This window comes from Ictidomys tridecemlineatus, chromosome X (assembly GCF_052094955.1).
Source record: "Ictidomys tridecemlineatus isolate mIctTri1 chromosome X, mIctTri1.hap1, whole genome shotgun sequence".
Lineage (NCBI taxonomy): Eukaryota > Metazoa > Chordata > Mammalia > Rodentia > Sciuridae > Ictidomys > Ictidomys tridecemlineatus.
In genome coordinates, this window is record NC_135493.1 from 59,651,838 (window position 1) to 59,673,877 (window position 22,040).

The following is a 22,040-nucleotide window of genomic DNA, read 5'->3' on the forward strand; positions in this document are numbered from 1 at the left end:
AGAAGCTTAGAAAAGACCAACAGGTGGAACTTTCTTTACTTTTGTTGTGTTTTTATTTTGAACTTCAAATAATTGATTCCATGTAGAAATCGAAGGATCAATGATTTTAAAATGCACTCTGTGACATAATCATTCAGTAATACTCACTGTAAATTTAGCAATGCAGATTACTTCAGATGTATAATTGCATTAATGTTCTACCAGACTAATCATACCTTTGCCATTTTAAAAATAATACTTGAAGAGTTTTAACATTGAAATCTGGCCTTCCATAAAAGTATAAATTTCTTTATTATAAAAAATACTTATATATGGCAAGGATTTTCTTCTTGCAATTAAAATGGATTCCAATTCTGATAGATACAAGACAAGGTTTACCTGCCCTCTTAGTAGAACACTGGGAGCTGAATCACCTTAAAAAGTTAAAAAAATCTTTTCAAAATATGCTTACACCTTTAAAGGAGGTTTTTAAAATCATGAAGAACATGTTAGGAAGAAGCTTTACCATTACAAGAAAAGACTTATCTTTCTTTTTGCACCTACTTTTCAAACTCTCTTTTTATATTTTCTGACCCTGTCTGACACAGCTTTTCCCCTTAGTACTCTAGCAATTTGGCCTGATTGGATTTCCCATTTTTTGTGGTTTTCTTACTTGACTCAAGTACTGATCAAGTATCTCAAGGTACTGATAACACTTTTAGGCACAGAAGGCATGTCACTGTTCTTTAAGTTATATGTACTAGTATAATTTCTTCTTATAAAATTCTTGTTTTAAGACTATTCAGTTCTCTTGGATTCCCTTTTGTCAAAGTCACTCCCCATGGGCCCTTCTTGGTGTCCGGATCTTGCTAAAACCTGCAAAGTCCGTTTTACTTGATTAAATGAGTTCTCCCCCAGTGAGCTCTAAATGCTATAATTCTGGGGTTCAATCTACCAATTTCTGTTCACATGCTTCAGGAAATATTACCAATCAAGATCACATAAAAGAAGTATACCTTACTTGAGTCTTCTACTTAAAAAAAATTCTTAAGAAGTTATCTGACTAATATATAACAGAAACTTGTTTGATGAGTCTAGGACCTATGAATTGTCTTTCAGCAGATGGTTAAAGACTCATAGGGGGTGGGGCTGTAGCTCAGTGACAGAGTGCTTGCCTAGCATGTGTGAGGCAGTGGGTTCAATCCTCAGCATCACAGAAAAATAAACAAATAAAATAAAGGCATTTCCATACACAACTACAAAAGATTTTTTAAAAAGGCTCATAGGAACACATATTTTAAGTGAACCTGGCAAAGAAATGATGCACATTTTGATTCCATTGACACAGTTCACTCTCACACATTGTCTATATAATACCTATGAATGATTTTAGTGGCTGAATGATCATAAAGATTAATATAGCAAATTTTTAAAATATTTTTGTGACATTTTCCAATTCCTACCCTAGGAATTTGAATAAAAGTAGGAAGCAGCACAACTCTCCAGAGTTTACTGGAGGACTGGGGGTGCAGCTCAGTGGTAGAGCATTTGTCTAATAAATGCAAGGCCTTGGGTTCCATTCCCAGGCCTACAAAAAAAAAAAAGTTCACTGGAAAATATGGTAAGATGAAAAGAAATTTGATTTTCAGTAGTGGATGTTAACATGTAGAAACCAATAGGTTTTAGAAACTTTTCTCCTCTGTGCAAGAGTCAATTGCAGTGCTGTTGCAGCAGAAATGTCGTAGAATACAAAGCTTGGTAGGATATAATTGTTAAGTTTCCTTTACCCTGGGGCGGGGGATGTAGCTCAGTGGTCGAGTGCTTGCCCAGCATGCTTGAGATCCTGGTTTAATCACTGTGTGTGTGAGGAGGGAGTTCCTTTTCCACGCCAAACTGTTTCAGTTGTAGCTATTATCAGGCAAAAAATGGTACTGTGCAGATTAAATGTACATTTGCTTAAGTTTTGGCTTCTAATATGAGACTTTTTATAAACACACACAAAATAAAAATTAAGAAAGGTGGGCTTGGGGGAAAAAACACAGGGAGAAGAATAAGACAATGCCAACTAAACACTGCAAAAAGTTGAAAATAAGTAGCAGAATTGTCATTTATGAATTTCTAAAGATTAGATAGCATCTCTTTCCCCTAGATTCTTTTTTTTAAAGTCTCAAAAATTTTATAAGCTGTTTATTACATGACAAAAGGAACACACATTAATTTTTTAAAATCTCAATAGAAAAACAATATTAGTCACTCTGTCCATCATTTCAAAGTAACCATCAGTAGGACTCTATCCCGAACATTTGTTAGTGGCAAAGGGAAACAACATCTATAAGACAGGGTGACAATTACAGATTTAACTACTGTGCTGTGTGATATTATACCTTAAGCACATCTAGGAACTGTTTTTTAAAGTTTAAAATAATTTTAACATCACCCTGAATTCTAATCCTCAATTATTCCACTTCCTGTCTTTCAGTTATACAATTTCTCCTGTACTTTTTTCCAGAAGGACCCCTCAAAATAATCCAGTCTAATCCTTTCATTTAACAGATAAGGAAACTGACACCATAAAAGGTTAAGTGACTTGCCTGAGGTCATGTGTATAATTCTACTGCCTTCCAGTCTAGCACTCTCTACAGAGCTGCCAAAGCAGCACAGCTTGCCATACCACACGGCAGTGGACGGTGTGATCTACCTGAAAGGGTTACTATGGCCACTTTTTAAAGTACCCAGCAATGGTCTAAATCTTCCTCTAACATACAGCTCAAAAGCATCACTATGAAGTGGAATTTTTGATGTCTATGCATCTATGTAAGATTTCAAGAAAGATGGAAATTTTCCTCTGTACATCACCGGCATTCTCATTCAAGAAAGAATATAGGAAGGGAATGTGGCTCAGTGGTTAAATGCCCCTGGATTCTAAGGAAGGAAGGGAGGGAGGGAGGGAGGGAGGGAAGAAAGAAAGAAGGAAAGAAAGAAAGAAAGAAGGAAAGAAAGAAAGAAAGAAAAGAAAGAAAGAAAGAAAGAAAGAAAGAAAGAAAGAAAGAAAGAGAAAGAAAGAAAGATACAGGAAGGAGCCCTAATTTTTCAGTGCCAAATCTGTATTAAATGCTGGATATTCCCTAGAATGCTATAGTCCACTGCCTACTTCTGTAGGCTCTTTTCCTAGGAGACAGAAATTCAGAGAGATGGAATTAAATAGCAGTGTCTCCAAGCAACTTCAGGCCAATTTAAATGAAACCATCTTGGTCTAGTTTAGGCTAATCAACCACTAAAGTTTATACTCAATCTCCCTCCCCCATTCCTTCTGCAACTTCTTATCATTATAATGGCACTTTAAAGCAACTTCTGTCACAGCTTCCCCCTCAAGTCACAGCATTAATGGGATGCTGTGGGTTCACTTCCTTTCCTCACCCAGGCCTTCAACTCCTAGCTCTAGATCTCTTTTGCCTTTGTTAACTGGTGTTCTAAGGGCTGTCATCAAGAGTGGGGAGGCACACTCACAGGTAGAAAGTGTAGGTCCATAAATGATGGGAATAAGTTTATACAAACACATGGAGCAGATTCCAAAGCTCTGAATGCCAACCTAAGCAATTTAGACTTGACCCTATTGGTAAGGGGAGTCTTTGAAGGTTTCTGGGGAGGGTGATATGATGGAACCAGCTTTTGTGGAAAATGAGCAGTTGGTGTTAGTTGGTGTGAGTGGAGAGTAGGAATTTGGGGAATACTTGGGAGATCTGTTGGAATGTGGATAGAGTGGTCAAAGCATTAAAACATGAGGACCTGGGTTAAAGTAATGGTAGTAGAAATTGAGTTGAATGAGTGTAGGAGACATTTAACAGATAAGAGAGATAGTCCTTAGAAGAAGATGCAAGGAAAGAATCAAAGCTGAATAATGACTTTGCTTTTAATCCTGAGTGACTAAAAGTTTGGGATGTAGAAGATATGTTAAGATTATAGACATAGGAGGTCTAACCGTGAGCTGATGGTAGGACTGATAGCCAGGGGAGATGACCTAGAGTCAGTTGAGAAACCTGGGTGAAAAGTTGAAAATGTTGAGGCATCAGTGTAGATGAAATATTTGAAACTATGAGTAGGGTAGGGTGAACTTATCAGGGGAAATACTTTAGAAGATAGAGCAAGAATAAAAAGGGAAAGGTGGGGAAACAGAATAAAGGAGGTTACAAGTTTCTGGAAGGAAGGGGTAGCTACTTTCAAATGAGTTAAGAATAAGTAGAAGAAACATTCATAAATTTGCCTAAGAAGCCCTACAATAAATCCTAAGACCTTAATAAATCATATTTACTTTTCTCAATGGAACTATTCCTCAGTTGTACAAACAAAAACAATAATGTTTGGAGGCTTTGGTTCTATAGCATTCAAATCCAGAGCTTGGCTCTTGGTATTTAGTTCACTCAACTATTCAAACTAAAGGGGAAAATCTAAGCAATGAAAAGAGCAACAGGCGTCAACAAATAGTATCATCAAGTGAATATGGCTTGGGATACAGAACTCTACTTTTTCTACAAACATGTTACACATCACACCAAAAGCCTTCATGTAATGTTTCCCTAGTTAGGACCTAAGTGGTTGAGTTGACAGCATCTCTCTCTCTCTCTTTTTTTTTTTTTAATGAATCCACCTCTCTACTGTAGGCCATCTAACTAAATGGTACAGTGGAAAGCCATCTAGCTATGACAGATTTTGCTGGAGGAGAGGGTGGGAGATCTGGGTGAAATGAGGACCACACCAGAAAATGAAGCATATAAAACTCTAAGACGCGGTATGGTACATCTAGTCTTTTTTTTTTTTTTTAAATGTTTGCCTCAGCCACAGCCTGTGAATTAAAATAAGCTTAAATAGCTACTGAGGAATGTATGAACTGTCTTTCTTTTCCACAAAGAAAAACGAAAAACCATTTATTAGGAGATTAGTAAAGTGGGAATGACATTTCAATTTTTGATGCCACAAGATAGTCAAGGACTACCCAGTTACTTTTAGAAGCCTACCATTCTTCCTATAGGGCCCACTCAGCCCAGTTACTAGGTCACCCCAACTTTTGCCAACATATACACTCAACCTGAAACTCCATTAACTCAGACTATCAACAACTCCCAGTAAGGACATAACTGGGATATTAAAGGCAGAATTGTAGCAGGGCATGGTGGTGTCAGCTATAATCTCAGCTGCTTAGGAAGCTGAGGCAGGAGGATTGCAAGTTCAAGGTAGTCTCAGCAACTCAGCATGGCCTTGTATCAGAATAAAAAGTAAAAAGGGGGGCTGTGGCTTTGGCTCAGTGGTAGAGCACTCATGAAGCACTGAGTTCGATTCTCAGCACCACATAAAAATAAAATAAAGGTATTGTGTCCATCTACAATATATATATTTTAAAGTAAAAAGGGTTGGGGATATAGCTCAGTGGTAGAGTGCTTCTGGGTTCAATTCCCAGTATACCCACACCAAAATGCAGAAGTGTTTTGCAAACAAATGCACAATGATATTTGCCAAGAAATAGCCAGAGAAATAATAAAAATAACGCTAATACTAATAATTTTCATCCATGGAATGCTTGCTATATTACCAAACACAGTTATATTAAATGCAGCTATAAATAATAGCATGATGACTCTGAAAAATGATGGTTTCAGAATATATGGTAATAAAAAATACCTGTGAGAAGTTATCAAAACAAAAGTCCTATCACAATCTATAGAAAAAGTAAAGTGGTTAATTACTTAAGTCTTTGGAATAGGTCTAGACCTAGGTTGCTATTGGTTGTGTTTACTTAACCTCTCCAGGCCCCAGATAAAACCTCTTTCTTATCTATTAAATGGTGATAATAATAGTACCCCATAACAACATAGGCTGACAGGGAAGATAAAATAAATAATACTTTATGTTCATTGGCATACTGCCCTGTATATAAGCATTACTCAATAAATGTCAGCTGTTATTATTAGAAGCCAATTATATGATCATTCATGATTAAAAGGAAGCAGATACAAGTTATCTCATATCTGAAATACAGGGTATTCTATAAAAGCCAGATAACACCTTTGACTCCAAGATAGGACTTAGAAGGATGCAAAACTAAGGCTATAAAATGGCCCCACCTCTTTGGCACTGGGCATTGAGCCCAGCACCTTAGGAATGCTAGACAAACTCTCTCCCATTGAACTATAGCGCTGACCTCTCTCACTCTTATGTGACTATTTATTACCCTATCTGTATTTCCATTCAGCTTCACAATTAGTCATTCCTTACATAGGAACAATTATAGTAACAAAAAAATACAAAGACACACTCCTGGAAATTCCACAAGGAAGTTGACTAACACCAGCAGTAAGAATCCTGGGAGCCTTCCTGTCCACTGGACCTCCCCCGTTATTTTAATGCTACTGATGACTTCCTGTGATAAGACAAAGAGGGCTCTGCTAGGAACATCAAAAAAGCCTGCAGTAAGAACAATGAAACAAACTCCTCTTTGTTTCCTGGGATTAACGTTATGCCAAGCTGGAGAATTTATTCTTTATCCTACTTTTCCTGAAAAATGGTTGTTCTGGAAAATTCTTGGGCAAGGTAGCTAAGTAAATCTAAAAGGGACATGTTACATATTTCCAGTAACACCCAAAGCTGGAAAAATGCACTGCTACCAATGACCATGTTTTATGAACAGAATTCTTAATTATCTCAGATTAGTTCACGTAATCTTGTGGTATTTAACCCACAGGTGGGAGGACTTCTAACTCAACCAGTTGGATCAGCAACTGGATCCAAAAGTTTAAGCAACAAACCAGCTTCCAATACAAAGAAGAATGGATGCTTTCATATTCTGTCCCAGGGCAAAGTGTTATCAAGCCATCAACTCTGAATTGTATGATAACCTTTAGTGCATAAATGAGTCCTTTATGGCATTGTTCATTTTAAACAGAACTTCAAAAGTATCTTCCCTCAGAAACAAATTCTAGGGCATGAATATCAGAAAATACCTTCTGAAAGAATATAGACCAACATTGCTGTCTAACAGAAATACAGTGAAAGCCATGTATGTAATTTTATATTTTCATGCAATCACATTAAAACAGTAAAATGTGGGCATGCTGGAGCGTGCCTATCATCCCAGCTACTTGGGACACTGAGGCAAGAGGTTTACTTGAGCTTAGGAGATCATGGTCAGCCTGGGCAAGAGAGGGAGACCCTGGATTAAAAAAAAAAAAAGCAAAAGAAACAAGCAATGTTAATAACCTAATTTATTGCCAGGCACAGTGGCACATGCCCATAATCATAGTGGCTCAGGAGGTGGAGGCAGGAGGATAACGAGTTCAAAGCCAGCCTCAGCAACTTAGTGAGGCCCTAAGCAACTTAGTGAGACCCTGTCTATAAATAAAATATTAAAAAGTGCCTGGGGATGTGGCTCAGTAGTTAAGCACCCCTGGGTTTAATCCCTTGTAATAAATAAAAAACCCCATAACTTATTTAGCTCAATTATATTCAAAATATTAAATTTTACATTATTTGGTAGGGCATCCACTTACAGACCAGCAACCTTCCAAGTCCACACATAGCTTATAGATACTGTGCTGAAAAATGTAGATAAAGTCAATGTGCACAGATGAAAAACTGCCATATTGGAAGAGCCATGCCAACCTCCTCTGCCATCTCAGCCCCTCACTGTCTCTGCTGGAAGTTGTGAGGAAGAAGCTGGGAGGATGTGCTTTTAATAAATCAAGTTGGCAACACAAACCCATTTATCAGTAGTAGAAACAAAAATACACACAATACTTTTGGTTTTGGTTTTTGCTTTTTGAAGGTGCTGGAGACCAAATCCAGGGCCTCAGAGCATGCTAGGCCAGCGCTCTACCACTGAGTACAACCCTAACAGTAAGCTGTACCCCAACCCATAAACATAATATTTCTTTTTTTTAAGCGTTTTAGTTTCAATCCATCCCATTTATTGATTCTAGGTTTTTTTAAAATATATATATATTGTTTTAGGTGGGCACAATATCTTTATTTATTTTTATGTGGTGCTGAGGATCGAACCCAGTGCCTTGCGCATGCCAGGCCAGTGTGCTACCACTTGAGCCACATCCCCAGCCCCATAAACACAATATTTCTATGGCTAAGTGACCATTAAGGGTTAAAAAGGCTTTCCTGGGGAGGAAAGCTCTGGTGTCCCCATCTCAGGACTTAGCACTCAGGGTCACTCCAGGTTAACTATGCTGCACAAAATAATCACACAGAGACAGAGAAATACCTTTTTCTTTAGGTCCTGTGATGGCTCCTCTGATCTTAGGGATCCATGGAAACAGAGCGAGAAAGCAGTGCTGAACCCTTTTATTGGGAGAAGCCATTCAAATAAGGCAAGGGGTCAGGTTTCGGGGGGATTGAGTCTAGCTTCATGATGTCTGCTGTCAGCAAGTTGACTGACATCTAGGAAGGCCACACCCAAAGGCAGAGCAAGAGAAGGGGACACACAAAGGGAGTTTCCATGGAACATTCTATCCCAAACAGGGAAAAGGGGTAGGATTACTTACAAAAGACTAGGTGAGTGAAGCTCAACCCAGGGTTTTACCTACTCAGAAGACGGGCCTTGCTATCCGAGCAGTGGGAAAGACCAAGTCACAAGTCATGGCACCACTGTGCCAGACTACAGTCAGCTTTCAGATCCCCGTGGTGCATCAGGACTGGAAGGGATGGTAACTCAGTGTGGCTCCCCACACTCTGGGAAGTTAATCATCATTTACAACCTGTCAGGAGATAATGTGTTCTAAGCTCCCAGTACATGTACCAAGGATCTGCCTGGATCTCTCATTTACACTCTATTGGTCAAAGTGATCTGGCCATGTTTACAAAGTTTCGGGTTCCATACTTCACATCCTCTATGCCAAACAGAGAGTCCTTCCATCTGGCTTTTCCCCAGAAAGCATTTTCTTCGTGAGACATGAAGCAGCGGCCTGATTTGGTCACTCTGTTGAAACTGAGACCCCCGTGTTCTAAGCTGTTCAAATTAGCTTCCTGATGCAAAGGCAAACTGAAAATACAAACATTTGCCCTCTCCTTTTCTGCTCCCTGCCTCCTGCCACCACTCCCATCCCATGCCAAGGCCAAACACTTTCAAGCAACCAGCTTATTAATGCAAAACTAGGCCACTTAAACTATGACTTCTGGGTTTCTCCCCACCTTTCAATTTCCCATCTCCCCAGCCCACTTCAAGGAATGCTGTATAATAGTAATCAAACAGGCACAAAGATAGATAACAACTTTGCCTCATTTTTCTTCAAATCCACTGGATAACTCTTCATCTTAAAATAAATACACACACTCTAGCCTGAAGGACTCCAAGTCCTTTTGCTGTCTAGCCTGTACTAGTTACAATCTTGACCAGATGAACTGAATTCTCACAGAGGCCTGTGCACCCTCCCTTCCTCCTCTCCAATACTTTGGTTAAGAGTCCACTAGTCTTGACAGCACCCATACCCCCACCTACCTTCTCCAGTCACCTTTTCCCAACAACTGTTCTCAAGCCCCCTGATGACTAGAGCCATATCTTTTACTATTCTGGTCCCCTTGGGCCACATGTTTCTTGGTGTCACTTTAGGTCCTTATAACAAAGTCTGGTACACAGGGGGTACTCAATAATCATGAATAGATAGATTGCTGTAGCAACAATCCACTTTCAGATTATCCATGGGAAAAACCATTTTGATCATATCACTATGATATTGATATAAGTCAGACCTGTATTTACCTGCAAGGGGGAGGGAGACATTATAGAAGTCTATATAAGCCAAACCCGTATAAGCCAGACCCGTATTTACCTGCAAGAGGCATGTTCTGGGTTGATGTAAATGTTTTCTATCTTGGCATAGGGAGGTGGTTGCATGAATCTATAAATATAAAAATGCATCAAGTCATTAGGACTCCTGTGTATGAAGTATATTTTGATAAGCAAAAGAGAAAAAGGAGGTATACACACTCATTGTATAAAAATATAATCCTGGGAAAAAAGGGGAGAGAATTGAACAACAGCAGAGGAGGTAGAGAGGGAAGATGGGAGGGGAGGGGAGGGGAGGGGGGATAGTAGGGGATAGGAAAGGTAGCAGAATACAACAGTCACTAATATGCCATTATGTAAAAATGTGAGTATGTAACAGAAGTGAGTCTGTATTATGTATTTGGGGAGTTCAAAACCCAATTGAGTCGAATGTATGAAAGATGATATGTCTTGAGCTCTGTAATGTTTTGAACAATCAATAAAAATATATATATATATATATATAATCCTATCATATCATAAACCTGAACCCTGTATGGAAATGCTAGCTGTAATAAACATTAAATACATCAGACTGTTGACAGTGGTCACTTTTGGTGAACAGTCATGGCAATAAGAAAGGAAGGGAGCTGTAGCTTTAACTCCTACATATTTCCTCAAAATTTTTTCTCCATTTATTGAGTATCTACTAAAATCTAGGCAATCCAATAGGTATTGGAGGTACAAATATAGCAATGTTCCAATATATGCCCTTAAAAAGTTTGCATTATTGAGGCCAATGTGAATTCTAACATTCATCATCTAATGCATAGGAACTGGAGATGTAGCTCAGCGGTAGAATGCCTGCCTGGCATGCATGAGGACCTGGGTTTGAACCTCAGCATCACACACACATAAAAATAACATGCTAAATGTGTATGTATATATGTTCAGATATATATACACACACATAAATATGTATATATAGTTAAGATACAGGGAAAGTGTTAAGGGACCACAGAAGGAATTGTTATACTGTTTGGAATAGGGGTGGGGAAGAGGAGCCAGGTAAGTTTTGATAATTGTGGAATGAAGAGTTGAGATGTCAGGCTAACTAGTATGTCCCAGAGAGAACAAGGTATGAAATGGCAAAAGGTACAGTGAGTTTGGAGAAGAGGGCTTAATTTCTCCTTGTGATTGGATCCTGAAACCCATTACAAGAGAACAATGTGGAAAGAAATTGTTGGAAAGGTAAACAGGGTCATATTGCAAAGGGCCTTGGAAGTCTGGCCAAGGTATTTGGAGTTTATACTGAAATGTAATGGGGAGCCACTGGAAGATTTTTTTTCATAGAGGAATGGGGATTTTATTGCACTTCATTGTATTTTATTAAGATTTTCAACCTGAGCCAGGTGCAGTGGTGCATGCCTGTAACCCTAGCCACTCAGGAGGCTGAGGCAGGAGGATTGCCAAGGTTGAAGCCAACCTCAGCAACTTAGCAAAACCTGTCTCAAAATTTAAAAAAATGGCCACTGATGTGGCTCAGTGGTAGAGCACTCCTGGGTTCAGTCCCCAATACTACAAAAAGAAGAAGGAGGAGGTAAGGGAAGGGGGAGGGGGAAGAGAGGGGTGGAGAAAAATAAGGAGAAGGAGAAGGAGGAGAAGGAAGAAAAAGAAGAAAAACAACAGCATCAATTTGTTGGCAATGTTGGGGGAAATTTGGTGAAAAGCAAGACTTTCAGTTGAGTGGCTGATGTGACAATGGTCCAGGGAAGAAATGATGAAGGTTAAAATTTAGAGCAAATAAGAGTGAATAGACACAAGATAGGCTGAAGATACAGAATAGAGAGGTATCCATGATTTTGTCAATGCCCCCTAGTTATCTTAGAGTTTGGACCCTAGTCTGAAAATTGTACTTACTCCCTTGCCCAGAGATGTATTCTCCTACATTAACCCTTCCCTTTTATTTTCTTTTCTTTTAAAGAGAGAGAGAGAGAGAGAGAGAGAGAGAGAGAGAGAGAGAGAGAGAGAGAGAGAGAGAGAATATGAATCTTTTTTTTTTTTTGTAGATGGACACAACACAATGCCTTTATTTTTACGTGGTGCTGAGAATCGAACCAGGGTCCCACCTGTGCTAGGCGAGCGCTCTACCACTGAGCCACAATCCCAGCCCCCCTTTTCTTTTTTTTAAATGTTTTTTAGATGTTGATGGACCTTTATTTAATTCATTTACATGCAGTGCTGAAAACTGAACCCAGTGCTTACACATACTAGGCAAGTGCTCTACCACTAAGCCATAACCAAGCCCTTACACTTCCCTTTTCTTACCTCAAAATAACTACTGCCAAAATGCCTCAAGTGGCCAGTGAGGAAGGTGAAAAATAAAGCAAAATCACAAGTGAAATAATCCATCATGAAAATCATTGCACTGTCTTTCAGCATTTTGTATTAAAATCACCTTGCATCATCTAAGATTGCTTTCAGAAGCCTTGCTGCTACTGTGTCACCCAAAGCACTTCCACAGTTTCCTAGTTAATGAAGGGCTCCCCTCAAAGTTGTTCATTTTCCAAACAAGGGCCATGGAATATATTCATGGGCATATGTAAAATGTATGTCTTAGTTAAAATTCCAATAAATGTCTAAAACACGTGTCATTTAAAAAGTTAACTTCCTTAATCTGTAAGCCCAAATTCTGCCTTTTCCGGATACATGCAGATACCAGGAAGCAAAGCTAGCTACAGAATATGGAAAAACAACCTTCAAGAGAAATGTTTCCCTTTTTCAAATGTTTCAGGTTTTCAATTTGCTGGATTGGGATATATCTTTGAAATAGTATCTCTTCCTATTTCTATATTTTTTAAAAATTCTGTATACTATTTTCATACATGTGATTCAACTATTTCTAGAAAAATGACTCCATTTTATGTCAAAAATAATTTCCCTCTGGCTGGGGCTGTAGCTCAATGGTAGAGCCTTTGCCTCACATGTGAGGCACCACATCAAAATAAGTACATAAAAAGATACTGTATCCATTTACAACTAAGAAAACTTTTTAAAAATTTCCCTTAATAAAATGGAAATAATTTTTAAAAACTAGCTTCAAATATAAAAGCATTTTGAATACTTATGTTAACATAAATCCCAGTCTGGTGGCTTACTTTCTTTCAACAAGCATTTCTCTTCTCATTGCTGAATAAAAGGAAATTATAACCCATAACAAAATAAAACAAAACATACAAGACAGCAGAACCTCAGCCAAGATGATTAAGGATTATTAAGCAAACACACACACACACACATATTTTTTGGAAATTCTCTACATTTATTTATTCTATCAATAAAATGTTCATTAAGTGCCTCTATTACTTTGTATGGTTATATAACAAAGGGCCACAGACTGGGTAGCTTAAACAGTAAAAATGTGTTTTCTCCTAGTTCTGGTGCCTGGTTAGGGTTAGGGTTAGGGTTAGGGTGAAACCTAACTGTGTGAAACCTCTCTCTCTGGATTGCAGATGGTCATCTTCCTTTGTACATGTCTGTACACACACATTTTTTTAAATATTTGTTTTAGTTGTAGGTGAACACAATAACCTTTATTTTATTTTTATGTGTGCTGAGAATTGAACCCAGTGCCTCACACATGCTAGGCAAACACTCTATCCCAGCCCATATACACACACATTTTTTTAAAAATATTTATTTGTAGGTTTTAGGTGGACACAATTTTTATATATATATATGTGGTGCCAAGGATCGAATCCAGTGCCTCATGCATGCTAGGCAAGCAGTCTACCACTGAGCCACAACCACAGCCCCCACACACATTTTTTAAAGCCACATTCTGTTTTATAAGGACATATTGGGAATTTCTTATTTATTTATTTATTTATTTATTTGTTGCAGTATTGGTAATTTCAAAGTATTAAATAGGGTTTCTTCCTAGCTGTGTACACTAAAGATGCATTGTTTAAATGAATGTTAACATTTGTGATACTATTTATAAAATTTGTTTAAAAAGTAACACTTAAAACAGATGTGGTACACTATGCTTACATTCCATGTGCTTTTTATATGGTCCCCAGATCAAGCTTAATTCCATCCATGCAAAGCTAACTGCAAATAGAAGGTATGACTAATTTTAAAAGAGCATACAGCTATTTGCCAAGGGATGTGCAGTAAAAAGTTACTAAGTCTTTGGTGAAATACTATATTTACATACTCAACAGTATACATCAGGAAAAATTCTAGTCACAATAACTTTTCACAACAAGATTTATTGTCAGAACTTGTAAGTGGATATACTGGGAATAGGGGCATGACTGTTAGGGAAAAATCTCCCAACCAGATGCACAACTCATGCCTATTACAAGACCAATAGAAATGTCTCCTCTAGTAGAAAATAAAATTCATTTTACAGTATTTAGATTTGGCTATAACCAAAACCTGAGAAGAAACAGTTACAATGGTTCTCCAATCTTAGAGAAATTGAAAAACACACAGATGTGGGAGACCAACCTTACACGTGACTGAGTCACACTCCCTGGCTGGGTGCTGAGGCGCTCAGTCACAGAAATGTGGTTAGTGTCTCGTACAAGGGTGTGTCTTGCTACAGCCCCATGGGTGAAGCTATGCTCACCTGTTCCTTTGTAATATAACCCCTTGCCCTGTTTAGGATAGAATCTTCCATGGAAGTGCCTTGTGTGTGTCCCCTTCTCTTACTGTGCCCTTGGGTGTGGCCTGCCCAGGTGTCAGTCAACCTGCTGACAGTGGACATCATGAAGATAGACTCAGCCTCCTGAAACTTGACCCCTTGTCTCATTTGAATAGTTTCCCTCAATAAAAGGGGTCAGCATGTGCTCTTACTCTCTCTCTTTCTGAGGACCCTTAAGGTCAGAGGAGCCGTCACAGTGACCCCAAAGAAAAACGTATTTGTGTTTCTTGTGTGGTTATTTCGTGCAGCCCAGTTAGCCCAGTTTAACTGGAGTTTAACTGGAGTGACCCCTGTCTCGAGAACAGAAACCTGGCACACAGACATTATTCTGCAAAGAATAATCTACCAATAAAACCCTACCTAAGGGCTGGGATGTGGCTCAAGTGATACTGCGCTTGCCTGGCACGCGTGAGGCACTGGGTTCGATCCTCAGCACTACATAAAAAGAATAAAATAAAGATGTTGTGTCCACCTAAACTAAAAAACAAATATTAAAAAAATCCTACCTGACATTACTTTGCTCAAAGGACTTTAGACTCCTAATGAAGACTGAAGCTTTTTAAGTAGGAACTATGATGGCTGCTGACAATCAAAGAAAGGGCTGTTTGATAAACAGTGAGATGGAAAACAGAAGTTGATGACTCCTAACTGTTATCAAGTAAAAGATTAGAATAAATCTTAAGAACAAAAATCACCAGATGTTCAAAAATGTCCAACCTTCCAAGCAGACTAGATCCTAAAAGCAAAAGAAAGAGTTACCACAGAATGGTGGGGGAGGGGCTGTTAGGAATGAATGATCTAAAAGAGACTCAGAAGAGGAAAATATTACCAAAATATGACTTATGTTTTTTTGTAATTGTAGTATGAAAAATAAAATGAAAAGAACATCATGATATCATTAACCTTTTTCTAGAACATGTAGTTATCACATAAGAGTAAAGTAGAAACCCTTAAAATCTGTGGGAAAGCAAAAAGATTAAGATAATCAGAGATTAATAACTTAACACATATACAAGGTAGCTTCCCATATTTGATCTAATGAGGAAAAAATATTTTTTGAAAAAAAATATAGTATATAAAGTAGCAGGATAAAAAGAGCCAACAGTTGAAATTTCCAGAGAACTAAAATCCAATTTTTCCTTTCTGTTCCATCCAGAGCTTCTTTAAAACAACAGTTAAGATACATAATCACTAAAAAATTTTAAGTGTTGAAAACTCTGCGGCAGCTGAAGTAATTCATGGGATAAAATAAGTGGAAAAAGAATATAAAGGAATATGTGCACTGGATTACAATGCTAGGTGAAAAGATGTAGTAATGAGAGTTAAAAGAGTGGGATAAAACTTTCTTTTTCCTTTCCAAAGAAAAGGATTCTATAAATATTGCCATGCAAGTTTCATGGATAATATATATGTATATGTGTGTGTATATGATATCTGTGTGTGTGTGTGTGTGTGTATGTATGTATCAGTCTTAGCATTTTTAGTAAGTTTCCCTTTAAAGGAAAAACATAGGCACACTACTTTGTAGTTCATCCTTTTTACTATTCCACATTGAGGAGCACGCCTTCAAATGTTCACACTACAAATGATGGGTTCTCATCTGTATTAGTAGTCAAAAGGTGTGGCCATTTAAACCCAGAATGTGCAAACCTCTGCTTTTTTTAGATGTAAAAAAAATTCTCACCTTCAGGAAACTGACATTTTCAAACAGCTAATGGCATTTAGAAAGATATCTACTTTCTAAAAAGATGAATTTAGAAAAACCTGAAAACAAAGCAATGAAATCAGAACAGTGTCAAGGGGAACCTGTTAATCAAACTTTTAATGGAAGCTACCAAATTAGTCCCCCTTTGGTTTTCTTATGTCTGAAGGGAACTCTTTGGGCAACTATTCAGTCTGGTAGATTCCACTCATTAAAACACCTCACTCTGCTGAAAGGGATTACTACGCAGGTAGACTGCACTCCGCAGCACTATGGAGATAATTCCGAGGGGGGAAAGTCTAGTGAAAGACGTTAAGGATTATGGTAATAACTTTAAAATGACAATATATTCAAGCATGCCTCTTACACAGGTTGATTTACCAGTTTGAGTTCTGTTTTATCTGGCAACTGCAGGCGAAGAAGTTCTTCATCTCCTCGCCATGGGAGCATAAATGAACTATCTATCCCAGGAGCTAAGTCCTCCCTACTTTTCTCCCGTGGATGAGAACCCTGAGGATCTACTCATCGAATTTGATGGGTATATCTGGTCACATTTTAGTCTTCCCTTCCTTTCTTGCTTGTCCCTGGACAAATCCCTACGTGGCTGGCACAAACCTAATTTCTGATGCAAATAGGCCAGGTCCCTAAAAAGTTCTACCCCTTGCGGGTTGTGCCTGGGCATCTCTCCCCCCCACATCGTTGCTTAGCTGGAATCTCAGATGAAACACTAACAGTAGCTAAGCTGAACAGTAGACCCAGCAGAAAGCAATGGAAGTCTCCGGGCCTGGGGGTTGGGAGCTGCATGGACAAGGTTGGGTTCAAAGCCTCAGAGTGCAAAGCTCCCCCCACCCTCCACCCTCCTTCCTCTTCCTTCTCCTCCCTCCCCTCCTCCTTTCCATCTCTTTGGTGGAGCCTCTCCACTCCCGGATCCTGGGCACCCTGGCCCCTGGGAAGCGGCTGACTGCACTCCTCCGCTCTCTGCGCCCCCTACCCATACCTAGGGTATGCTACTCAGGAAGCAGGACCACCGCGGCGGGAGGGGGCCGGGGCACAGGCAGCCTCAGCCAACTTGCTGCCCCTTCCCGCCCACCCTTCCCTGGATGGCCCATTTATTTTGAAGCGATATGAGGGCTCTTCGTAGATGACCAACAAGTCTCTGTCTTTGTGGCTAGCTGAGTCCCAAGAGCGCAGCTGCGGGGTGAGCGATGACAGAGGGGGTCGCCTTGGAAAGGAGCGGAATGAGAGTTACAGAAGCACCTAAATCCACCTCCCAATCCTTCAGGTGCGAGACCCATCACTCCTCTCCCCTCCCTTATCTTCAAAAATAACTCCACAGCGCCTTGGCAAGGTCCAAATAGGAGGTGCCCAGGTCAGTGCGCTGGTTCATGGACGTGGACCTGTCTATGAAGAACAGCCAGATGGGCATCTTGTTCCACACCCCGGCTCTGCTCCCCACTCTCCTGGCCCTTTTGCCCTCACTGCCACGTATGGCCACCCAACCCTGAACTCTCTAGCAGAGCCAGAGGGCAGGGAGGAAGAAGAAGAGTGGGAGACAGGAGATGGGACAGCTCCTGGAGTCCTCTTTTAGCAGCCCCACCTCCTCTCCCTGCAGGAGAGAGATCATGTGTAGCCCTGGGGGGGGGCCTCCTCCTCCCCTCTCCTCCTGCCACTACAACTGCCTCTGCCACTGCCGCTGCTGCCAGGACTACTGCTGAAGCATCCCTCTGTGCTGACTAGAGAGCTCGCCCCAGACTGAGAGCTCCCTCCGTTCACAGACACACAACTTCTGTCTGCTCACCTACCATCAGTAACAGGTGACCACAATCCACGCCATTGGCTACCAATTATCTTTGATTTGCATATTCATCAGAGGACAGGGCAAGGGGAGGCACTTGGGGAACCCAGAGTGTTGAAATTAGAACCATGGCAGGGGGTAAAGTGAAATGTAAAGGACCCTTGGTAGACTCAGATTCTCCCTTAAAGGACTTGGAAGCCTTTAGCATGATACATGTGGGTGGTTTGGATAGATTTTCTCTTGCTCCTCAAAGATGGTAATTCGAAATGAATAGTGAATTGAACAACAGTTATGCAGAATTACAGAAGCAGATGCTTGGACACATCAGAAATGCCGCACAGAAAATGCTTTCCTAAATGCAATCCATCAATCCTGCCAGTGGCTAAGACCAAAACATTTCAAAAGCGGCAAACTTCTTTCCTGGCCAGAATTACTGGAATTCCTTTGGATTCAGCCCTGTCTTGATCAGTATTTCTGCATTATTTGCTGACCTTGTATTCCATGTATATCTAGTTAGAAAGGAAACTAAATCTTTAACAGATGCTGAAACTGGCCTTTTGTATGCACGGACTTCAATTTTATTGAGTTCTTTGAAACATTGGCCTGCCTGTGATAATTCCATCACTGCGTGTCTGCACAGTCTCTACACATGGGAGGTTTTCCAACCAAGATTCTGCCTCAATTCACAATTAAGCACCCATGAAGTGCCAGACACCCATGGTAGACTTATTTAATTTTTGAAATAACTATGGAAGATGACATATATTCAATTTTCAGAATAGAAAATTGCAGCTCCCGAGTTTAGGGTAACAATGGGGATGCTGTTAGGTCTGCCTCTGAGGAAGGGCTCAGTAAGTTGGTGGTCAACCAGACATGGTTGTGACCATGTGACACCATTTTTTAAATACAGAGTATTTCTAGCAACATGATGTAGACCATAATGTATAATCCTGAGCTTCAATGAGTTTGCAGTTTTGGTGAGTAGAGATGATCTCTCTCGCACACATGTGTATAATCTTTTAAATATTCTATATAGACATCCTATGTATTTATTCTATGTGTTATATATATTCTATATACATACTCAATAGTATTTTCAGGGAAATAAGATCTTAAAAGAGGTCACATGGCAGTGTATGAATCAGGGACAGACAGTGATGCAAATAAAAAGTGCAATGGAAGCAATGGTCTGTGTTCAGAAATTTTCAAGGACAAGGAATAAGAGGGACAGGAGAGAAGGAAGGAATGGTATGAACAAAAATTCAGTCAGAGACTGTACTATGAATGGTGTATTTAAGGCCAATGTGGTGGAATGTTAGGAAACTGATGGATAAATAAGGATGAAAAAGATACAAGAAGCCCCCATTTCCATGCTGATACAAATATTATTGGAGGACAATAGCTATATGGGCTAGGGTACTAAAAGTACAGGATTGGTAGGGGTCTGTGTGTTAGTTTTGTATTTCTTTCTAACAAGTTACTGCAAATTCAGCAGCTTGAAACGGCACGTACATCTATTACCTATCTCAGGGTTTCCAGAAGTCAGGGGTCTCACAAGGCTATATTCAAGGCCTGGCCAGGCCATTTTCTTTTGGAGACTCAAATGGAAAAAGAATCATTTCCCAAGCTCATGCAGACTCTTGACAGAACTTATTTCCTTAAGTCTGTATGTTTGTAGGCTAGATGCCCCCCTCAGATCCACCTGCTATTGCAGTTCCCAGCTATGGTGTCATGGCCTCTTCTTCAGGGCCAGCAGGGAAATCTCCCACTACAATATGCTAACATGGAACCTTATATAACATAATAATGAGAATAACATCCATTACCTTTGTCATGTTCTATCCACCAGAAGCAAGCCACAGGTCCTGCAGGAGATAGCACAGGATGTAATAATACCAATAGATGTAGACCATGGGGGCCATCTAAGAATTCTACCTATCATTAGGTAGGGAGAAGATCACTACCTGGAAACACCTAGTTCAGTTTTTATTAAAGTCAATTCTGAGTAATAATATGACATAATAAGCCTGCCAAAATACATGCATTGGGTTGGTTGATTGCTTAGACTATCCTTTTGTTGAAGAATTACAAAATTTCTTATTAGGAGTATATATTTTATTGTGATATATATACATATATATTTTCATATATATGAAAAAGGACTGTTAAGTCATGATATACCCCAGTTCACAAATGGTATTTTAAGGTAACATTAAAAAATATCCTCTAGTGGCAGGGGGCTGGAATTGTGTCTCAGTGGTAGAGCCTGGCATGTGTGAGGCCCTAGGTTTGATTCTCAACAACACATATAAATAAATAAATAATTTAAAAATATCCTCTATACTTTCAACTTTTTGCCAACTAGTGTGCCTTACTTTAATAATCAGAAAAGAAGCTATGTTAAGAATCACATACAGAATATTTGAAAAAATCCTTCCCAGGTGAATAATACAAAAATGATTTTAAAAAATGTTTTCAAAAATTATTTACCAGTATTAGTGAAGGACAAATAGTTTCATTTACACAATTCTGCAGTGGCTGAGGACCTGAAGCTCCCACAGTGTGGACCTCTGTAATAAAGGAATTCTTCCCAGGCAGGCAAATGCCTTTCTATATATTTGGGTTTTTTCCTAACAATGTGTGTTATTTATTCTTTGTGTCATGAGCTCAAATATAATTGAAATGATGAAAACACAGAATCTGAAAAATATCCATGTCTCATAAAATACAAAAGTGGTGGGGCTGGAGATGTGGCTCAGTGGTAGAGCGCTCACCTAGCATGTGTGGGGCCCTGAGTTTGATCCTCACCAACACATAAAAATAAATAAAATAACATCTATTGTGTCTAATTACAACTAAAAACCAAATGTTTAAAAAAATACAAAATGGTGACAATGTATAAAAACAACATAAATAATACTGCATGTATTATTTATTCGGATTAAGCCAAAACCCAAGCCCTCAGTGTGCAACTACTCTTCCTTTTCTGAAGGAAAATAAACTCTATATTATAGTAGATGGTGTACAGACCTCTATAGCATGTTTCTTTGGCATGCATCATCACTAAACTTCAGAGCTCTTTTGACAATTTTTTTTTTGCTACAAAAGATCAACCCCCTTGTATTGGGGTTATTTGTGCTTTGAATGGACTTATCTCTCCCACCAGAATGTAAACTACTTGAGCTCAGTCAGTACCTGTGTACCTGTAACCAATTTGTGGTACAAAATACTTGCTTAATAAATGGTTGTTGGGCTGGAGATAGCTCAATGGTAGGTCACTTACCTAGCATATGTGAGGCCTTAGGTTCAATTCCAAGTACTTAAAAAATAAATAAATACATAATAAAATAAAAATCCATGGCTGTGGTTCTCACTCTTTCACTGTTTTCCTACTTGGGTATTATCCTGTGGCTCTTTTCCTAGGGCTACTCAGCCCAATCTTGTTGCCCCTGCCGGTCAGCCTCTATGAGTTGGCTAGTAAGCCCAAGTTCTTGTCCCTAGGGATCCACAGCCTTTTAATTTTGGGGCCCAGTAGGCCCCTTCAGACCAAGATCTTGAGTTGACATCCTCTCCCTCCCAACTCTGGCAGTATCCCTTATGTTCCAATCATCCTATTTATAAAGTGACTCTTTGAGGGCGGGGCACTGCTCACTGTCACCCTCAGTCAAATCTTCTTCCCAACTCTTACCTAACTTCAGGCCTCTGGCCAGTAAACTGATTCTTTTTTTTTTTTCATTGCATCTCTAATTATCCTGTCTTATTTCTAGTCTTCTCATGATTTTTGAACTTGAAAATAGTTTGCTCTTTCTTCTTTATGCCTCTGCTCTTCATCTGCTTTTCATTCACTAGGAGCCCCTAAATCAATTGCTTTTCTACCTTATCACACTCCCCTATTCCAGACTTCTCTACCTCATGTCTGAGGCCACATTTGCTTCTTAGGAAGGAATTTTCTACAAGGTACTACTCTCCTGGCTTCTAATCCCTTCACACAGATGTTAGCAGACTTTGCTCTTCATATGGCTGGCCACCATGTGATCCAACACCATGTAGGAGACTGACACTTTGCTTTGGTGAAGGCCTCTTTGACTTCTCC